The 8,661-nt window shown below is 36.5% G+C and overlaps 2 long non-coding RNA genes across 2 annotated transcripts; both read right to left on the bottom strand.

Moving 5' to 3' along the window:
* Positions 1 to 227: 227 nt before the first annotated feature.
* On the bottom strand, positions 228 to 1,786 carry LOC141598438 (uncharacterized). Its single transcript, XR_012523510.1, has 3 exons — positions 1,603 to 1,786; positions 900 to 957; positions 228 to 303 (listed from the first exon to the last, which is right to left on the bottom strand). It is a non-coding gene; the product is annotated as an uncharacterized LOC141598438 (long non-coding RNA).
* A 4,289-nt stretch (positions 1,787 to 6,075) lies between these two features.
* On the bottom strand, positions 6,076 to 7,661 carry LOC141598437 (uncharacterized). Its single transcript, XR_012523509.1, has 3 exons — positions 7,425 to 7,661; positions 6,722 to 6,779; positions 6,076 to 6,130 (listed from the first exon to the last, which is right to left on the bottom strand). It is a non-coding gene; the product is annotated as an uncharacterized LOC141598437 (long non-coding RNA).
* Positions 7,662 to 8,661: the final 1,000 nt, after the last annotated feature.

The following is an 8,661-nucleotide window of genomic DNA, read 5'->3' as shown; positions in this document are numbered from 1 at the left end:
GGGAACTTAAAAGAAGCTAGGTGTGTGAACCTGGGTATATGTGTAACACCCCGGTTTATGAAGGAGCCTTTAGCAAGACATTCCCTAATAAACCGGACTGTTACCATCTCGGTTTCCCGAGGTAGTGAATAACAAATTAAACTCCAAGGCAATTTATATAATTATACATCCTAAAATGAAACAAGTCTCAAACTCGAAAATAAAGTCGATAACTAAACAAAAAAAAAGTGGGCTAGCTCTAAGTCAGGCAATCCAAGCTCTCTTCCCATCCAGCTCCTATCAGTCTCTGAGGTACCTGTCAACCTGCTCCCCATTAAAAGGTTCATCACAGGTGTTCACGAATACACAGGGTCAACCACGAGGTTGAGTAGGGTAATATAATGCAACAACAAAATATGATATGCATGCTCCTCCGTCACCTCCATCTCCATCTCATCTCATATCTCATTACTCATATCTCATAACTCATATCTCATAACTCATATCTCATATCTCATAACCCGGACAACCCAGCCATACCGATCCCCGGTAGACTATATATATCGACCGTAGCCGATCTGCCAGCTCGCAGCTGAGGACACCAGGGCAAGTCCTGCAGAACCCGCCTGGGCCTTATCACAACATCATCATCACCACACCACATCACCTCAACATCCTCCATCTCCAATGCATATGAATGCCCAACAGTAAACAATGCAATACAATATGTATATCAATGAATGAAATCATGCCAGCTACCAAATGTTGTGATAACACACTCAACACGAACAGTTCAGTCAACCATATCATAGCGTAATCCACAACCACGAATCAAGTCACGTTCACAATTTGGTCATATGAAACACAAACAAGTCAACACAATTCAACAACACGATAAGAAGTCAAGTGTATTTCCCTACCTTTTCGCAATCCAAGCACACACAAGCAACCAATTACGATCCTTCACATATCCATCACCTACATATCATAATTATGTATAATTACCACCTACTCAATCAAATAATCATGCACACCACCTAGACTCATCATAACTTAATAGGAATATCAACTTAAAGAACAAACACGACTTTTCCTGATTTTCCAGCACGTGACAGACTCGGAATAAAATACATAACTAATTCCAGAAAAATCAAATTGATACAAGGCCAATTGGATTGAAACCCCATGAGTCTTAGCTACAAATTATATCTAACGTGTTTTTCTAAAATTCCAAACTTATCAAGGGTTTTCAGACTGATTTCCAAAAACTGACAGAAACCGTCGCATAAAAAGTATTGATTCATAAAACGAGTTTAAAACATTATTTTTCAGAAATTCCAAATCCTATTATCATCTAGACTATACAAAGATGATGTATGAAGAAGCCTCATAACTGAATCGACATAAAAATTAGGGTTTCAAATCATTTTCCACAACCAAATCAGATTCGCGGACTTTTCAGCGACATGTTCATAAATAAATCACCTAGGACAAACCATAAAGAATTTAACTACGAGCTTTTATATGCATAAACTAGACATCAAATAAACAGGACTCTCTTTTCAAACTTTTTGAAGACGAATACTTTAAAACAGTATAAACAATGGAATGAAATCGACTTACAAACAGGGAAATCGAATTAGGTTGGAATCGATGAGAAATCTTCAATCAAATGAAAGGCTCTTTGTGTGAATCTGAAAATGCGTGCCGTCGAAGTGAGGGAGGCAGGTGAGATGAGGGTTGTGTAGTGTTAGGGTAAAAATTAGGTTAAAGACATGATGTTGGGTGTTGGGTTAATTGGATTAAACATTTGGGTAAACTCAAATGGGTCGAGGGTAAATGGCTTAGCTCACATCTCGAATTCCATATAAACCCGTCTTAATTAACTTACGAAACAACTAGATCTTACGATACCACGCGAGTCAAGTAAAATAACTTGACGTACTCGATCTTACGATACCACGCGAGTCAAGTAAAACAACTTGACGTAATTATCGACTAAACAATTAACCCGACTTAAGTAGTATTATAAAATACGGAGTATTACAGTCTTCCCCCCTTAAAATGAACTTCGTCCCGAAGTTCGCCACCCCATAACGATAACCAAACATCCCCAAGCATAAGACAACACAAGTAGTACATAAACATAAGCTCTAAAACGCGAAGTGTTATATTCTACCCCCCTTAAGAAACTTTGTCCCCAAAGTTGGACATACGACAGAAGTATGTGGCACTTAAAGAACCACAACATTGACCGAGTAATAACAAATTAAAACAGCAGACTCCATGCATGGTCAATTCTCAGTCAGCCAATCATAACATACCACTTAGCCAGATCGTAAACCACCACGATTTTACAATCCTATCCTCCTTAAAACATGGTTACGTCCCCGTAACCCCATTATGAAATTCCACATCCAAAGTTCAAGAAGATTACTTGAAACAATAGACACAAATCATCGATAAGCTAATTACTCTATACGACAACTAACATCCGACTTTTCCAAAGAACAAAACACACTTGTCAATTTCATGCTACGCATTACACAAAATCAAGGTAACAATTACTTGGATGCTTTGATACCAAATTAACACATTTACATCAATGTAGACAATCACTAACTCATAGTTCATACTTGACGGATTAAAATATTTCATATCAGTAATCACATCATAGAAGTAAAATCCATATTTATGCAAATCAGGTTTAGAGAAAGACACTAGGCAAAATTCAAGCAATGTAATAGCGTTTCTATAATTGAGACTACTTTACACAAAACCCACCGAAACGATTAAGATTATATTATCATATAACAAGGTTCATACTCATATCATAAGCCTACCGTTCATGTTACGAATTCATATCGTAGTATTACATGGTTACATCACATAATTCATGTTTGATTAACTTTTATATGAAACTCACATAACTTACAATCTCAACAATCAAACATCATGCAACAACTTTCAAAATTCATAATTAAGTAACCGAAATAATGACAATCACCAGAAATTCACAATTACCTTGTACAAATTGATATCATAAAACGATGACAAATAATGACACATACACATACAACCCCGAACAATAATAAAGTATTAGGGACGGTAATACCGTGTTACCTCGACAAAGAAAATAAAACTCAACCACGTCCTCGCATATGACGAAAATAGCTCACTAACTAATGGTCTTCATAATCAAAGTTGGTGTTGGGATAGAGTAAGCACGAGGGCAAAGGGCATGTATGTAATTAAGCAAATTTGATGATCAATTATAGACCATGAACGAGCGAGAGTAAAAATAACAAAACAATTTAAGAAACTTCTCACATTTGTAAAAATATCACAGAAAATAGATCTACCACTACTATCCATCACAATCACAGGATCTTATTGACATGTCCATACAACCATTTACTCACTCACTGGTTCAGGTCACGAATTAGGCCGATGAATTTAAACAATCAACAACATACTCAAAATTCATATTTTAAATTATCAAAATTGTTTGCACGATATCAATTAAAAAACATATTTCCCAATAAAAGTAGCAACATATGATCCATGACAACCACAACATTACTTCATTAGCAACCATATCGTTCAATTGTGTCCAAAGAACTTAGTATAACTCATTTTCAAGAAAAACAAAAGATCTCGCATAAACAACTTAAACATACACATTTGCCATCATATACTTTGTAGAACCTTATCTATGGTAAATTACTAGCAACTTCAACAACTTTTCCGATTTGCACGATTTGAACAATTAGGCAATTGTAGGCTCAATTAAACGTAACTATAACGACTATCATTTAAACCAATGCATATCATGTGAATCATCAAAGGGTTATCCCATTATAATTCGACGGTTTGAGAATATATTTCAAATATCGTAACTATATCGTAACTATATCAACTATATTTCAAATATCGTGACAATTGCAACAATCACCTTAGCATTTCATGACAATATAACTATGAACCTATCCAATAAGGAACAACAACACTATTTTATTATCATAAGTGTAGGTTCAACTGAAATAAATTAATGCAATAAAAGTAATAAGTATAACTATAGGCACACAGACTCACATAAAAGACATGAGAACTTAGATGACATCCTACATGTGTGAACATTTAGACATACTCATTACTACCATCCATGTGTAAACATTTAAACATAATTATTATAATTATTCGTGCGAGTATATTAGAACAATCAAATTAAAACGCCATCAACTTTACCAAGATATGACAATATAGTTTTATATTTACATATATCCGACTACTACGCAAATATGATGAACACACCAGAGATATTACAACATGCCAAACATATATAAAATATGCAAACAACTGGACTCGTATAAAATATTTCACCCTCGATTAAGAATCAAATTAAGCTATTCAATTTCACTCATACTATCATGCCAACAATGTTATCAACTAAATTTTAATTTTATCACTTGTTAAGATACATAACTACTGTACATGCGTGCTACTATCATGATATAAAACATTATAAGGTCACATTAATAAGGCTCACGAAATAACCAAACAATTATATGAAAACTTTAACATAGAACGCACATTTTACAAGTCATGATTCACATTGTAACTTTCAAAAGTCACGAATAAATAACCGTTCAACGAAAACTTGAGTTATATTACTTTTTATAACATACATAGAGTTAGTAACTCGTGAGAAAAAGAATGAGGTCCAAAGCTCAAGAATTCAATTTTTAAAGGATCTTGCAACTCAGTTGGTCCAAGCAAGTATGTGGCAGCAATTGGTCCGAAACTTGGGTCAGTTTGCAAAACTTACCATTTAATATAGAGACATCACGAATTTTCGTGGCTTATCAATTTGAAAGCATATGCGAATCTTCTGATCGAAGGAGTTGGAATTATGCAAAAATTATTAATACAATTTAAATGAGGATTTTTACAAAATCGTTGGTCAAAACATCACTGCACAGGAACTTCCTAACCACAGCCCACTAAAATATTTATTACTCCTAATCCGTATATCCTATAAGCATGAAACCAACGCCAAATGAACACTAACTCACGAGGCTATATCTCATAAAATATTCATCCATAGGCAGTAAACAGAAAAGAAATGGCAGTAAGGTCATTTAAAGAGTAAAATCAGACAAAACGAGTTTCAGCACTAGGTCATTCTTTACTATGTTACAAGCTCTTATGAACATACTATGTATACTAACCCATCCCAACTTAAATCTCACACTTTGTACTTACGTAAACATCTATCCCATAGAATCCCTTCGCATCACGATCTACTCCTTACATCTAAATCACGATTGCTATGACTAGAAACATGCAATTCAATAGTGTTTCTCATTACTATCACGATACTATACTAGCATGGCTTCGGGATCACATAACCGCATATCACTAGACATAATAGTACTATCAACACATCATTCAACATCCATCCAGATAAATATCATCAATTCGCAATCATTTTCACGCTCGCGATTACCACAATCCAACACTTCATTGATTATCAACCTGAACACGAAAATTTCATTTCTCATCTCCACAACATCATATGATCGCGTCATCATTCATACAAAATACTTACCATAACGTTGTCCTGCAGAATGGTTAGAATATATGGGTCTCAAGGTATACATCAACTCGATTATATCCAAGGTTTCCTTCTAACTACCCCATTACCTCAATTTCTCTCGGGTTACCTGGTTCAAAACTGAGAGGGCAAAAGAGCACGCATTAAGGGCGCCTTCTTAACCGCACTGTGAGCTCCTAACAGTTTATTCCCAGGGGTTCATTTTATTTAGACACATCCTACGTTCATTGGGTTCATTGGTTTAGGCACGAGGATCGTATGCTCGATACCACTTTGTAACACCCCGGTTTATGAAGGAGCCTTTAGCAAGACATTCCCTAATAAACCGGATCATTACCATCTCGGTTTCCCGAGGTAGTGAATAACAAATTAAACTCCAAGGCAATTTATATAATTATACATCCGAAATGAAACAAGTCTCAAACGAAAATAAAGTCGATAACTAAACAGAAATAAAAGTGGGCTAGCTCTAAGTCGTGCAATCCAAGCTCTCTTCCCATCCAGCTCCTATCAGTCTCTGAGGTACCTGTCAACCTGCTCCCCATTAAAAGGTTCATCACAGGTGTTCACGAATACACAGGGTCAACCACGAGGTTGAGTAGGGTAATATAATGCAACAACAAAATATGATATGCATGCTCCTCCGTCACCTCCATCTCCATCTCATATCTCATTACTCATATCTCATAACTCATATCTCATAACTCATATCTCATATCTCATAACCCGGACAACCCAGCCATACCGATCCCCGGTAGACTATATATATCGACCGTAGCCGATCTGCGCACTCGCACTGAGGACACCAGGGCAAGTCCTGCAGAACCCGCCCGGGCCTTATCACAACATCATCATCACCACACCACATCACCTCAACATCCTCCATCTCCAATGCATATGAATGCCCAACAAGAAAACAATGCAATACAATATGTATATCAATGAATGAAATCATGCCAGCTACCAAATGTTGTGATAACACACTCAACACGAACAGTTCAGTCAACCATATCATAGCGTAATCCACAACCACGAATCAAGTCACGTTCACAATTTGGTCATATGAAACACAAACAAGTCAACACAATTCAACAACACGATAAGAAGTCAAGTGTATTTCCCTACCTTTTCGCAATCCAAGCACACACAAGCAACCAATTACGATCCTTCACATATCCATCACCTACATATCATAATTATGTATAATTACCACCTACTCAATCAAATAATCATGCACACCACCTAGACTCATCATAACTTAATAGGAATATCAACTTAAAGAACAAACACGACTTTTCCTGATTTTCCAGCACATGATAGACTCGGAATAAAATACATAACTAATTCCAGAAAAATCAAATTGATACAAGGCCAATTGGATTGAAACCCCATGAGTCTTAGCTACAAATTATATCTAACGTGTTTTTCTAAAATTCCAAACTTATCAAGGGTTTTCAGACTGATTTCCAAAAACTGACAGAAACCGTCGCATAAAAAGTATTGATTCATAAAACGAGTTTAAAACATTATTTTTCAGAAATTCCAAATCCTATTATCATCTAGACTATACAAAGATGATGTATGAAGAAGCCTCATAACTGAATCGACATAAAAATTAGGGTTTCAAATCATTTTCCACAACCAAATCAGATTCGCGGACTTTTCAGCGACATGTTCATAAATAAATCACCTAGGACAAACCATAAAGAATTTAACTACGAGCTTTTATATGCATAAACTAGACATCAAATAAACAGGACTCTCTTTTCAAACTTTTTGAAGACGAATACTTTAAAACAGTATAAACAATGGAATGAAATCGACTTACAAACAGGGAAATCGAATTAGGTTGGAATCGATGAGAAATCTTCAATCAAATGAAAGGCTCTTTGTGTGAATCTGAAAATGCGTGCCGTCGAAGTGAGGGAGGCAGGTGAGATGAGGGTTGTGTAGTGTTAGGGTAAAAATTAGGTTAAAGACATGATGTTGGGTGTTGGGTTAATTGGATTAAACATTTGGGTAAACTCAAATGGGTCGAGGGTAAATGGGTTAGCTCACATCTCGAATTCCATATAAACCCGTCTTAATTAACTTACGAAACAACTAGATCTTACGATACCACGCGAGTCAAGTAAAATAACTTGACGTACTCGATCTTACGATACCACACGAGTCAAGTAAAACAACTTGACGTAATTATCGACTAAACAATTAACCCGACTTAAGTAGTATTATAAAATACGGAGTATTACAATATGAACCTAAAAGGACGGCTGGTATGGGAACTTAAAGGCTTATGAACCTAAGAGGAATTGGGATCCTAAGGTTAAGTTTAGGAACTACTGGGTTGCTAATTCTTGTTTTAAACGCGTGCGTTTGAGCTTTCTGAGGAAAAAAGAAAAGGTATGACAACTCCAAAAGGATTTATGGGTTTATGAACCTAAGGATGTTGGTGTGGGAGCTTAAAGGTTTACGAACCTAAAGGAGGCCATTTTGGGATCTAAGAATCTAAGGGTACGAATCCTAACTTTGGGTTTACGAACCTAAGGAAGGAGGCTCTGGCTTGGGAACAAGAAAAATTGCGAGTAGCAGGACACAGGCGGGAACTGCTGAGAGAAAACTGCTTGGGTAGACTTCGAGAAATATTGTAAGTAGCAGGACACAGGCGGGAACTGCTGGGAGAAATCTGCTTGGGTCATCTTCAAACAAACTTCAGAAGAATGTTGGGTCAATGCTGATCTCCATGTCTCGAGAGGAAATGACTGTCGGTCGTGAACTCTCGCTGGGGGAACATAATCGGGAATTTATTTCCATGTCTTGAGAGAGATTGTCTATCCGCTTACTCTCGCTGGGGGAACAGAATAGAGGTGTGTCGAAACACCTGTCAAAGAGTATTCGTTCGTTATGGCAAGCGAGGTCTTGATAAAGTACTGCTTCTGATACTTACCTGCATGGTTAGTAGCCACACAAGAATGCAATCTAATATATGCACGTAAGCAATTATCACATGGACCTCGAATGAGGAAACACATAGGTTTTACAAAAGTTGTCTCTTTTTAAAAGTT

The sequence above is a fragment of the Silene latifolia genome, chromosome 9, assembly GCF_048544455.1.
Source record: "Silene latifolia isolate original U9 population chromosome 9, ASM4854445v1, whole genome shotgun sequence".
NCBI classification, from domain to species: Eukaryota; Viridiplantae; Streptophyta; class Magnoliopsida; order Caryophyllales; family Caryophyllaceae; genus Silene; species Silene latifolia.
Note: the sequence above shows the minus strand (reverse complement) of the source record. Positions and strands in the feature narration are given on the sequence as shown.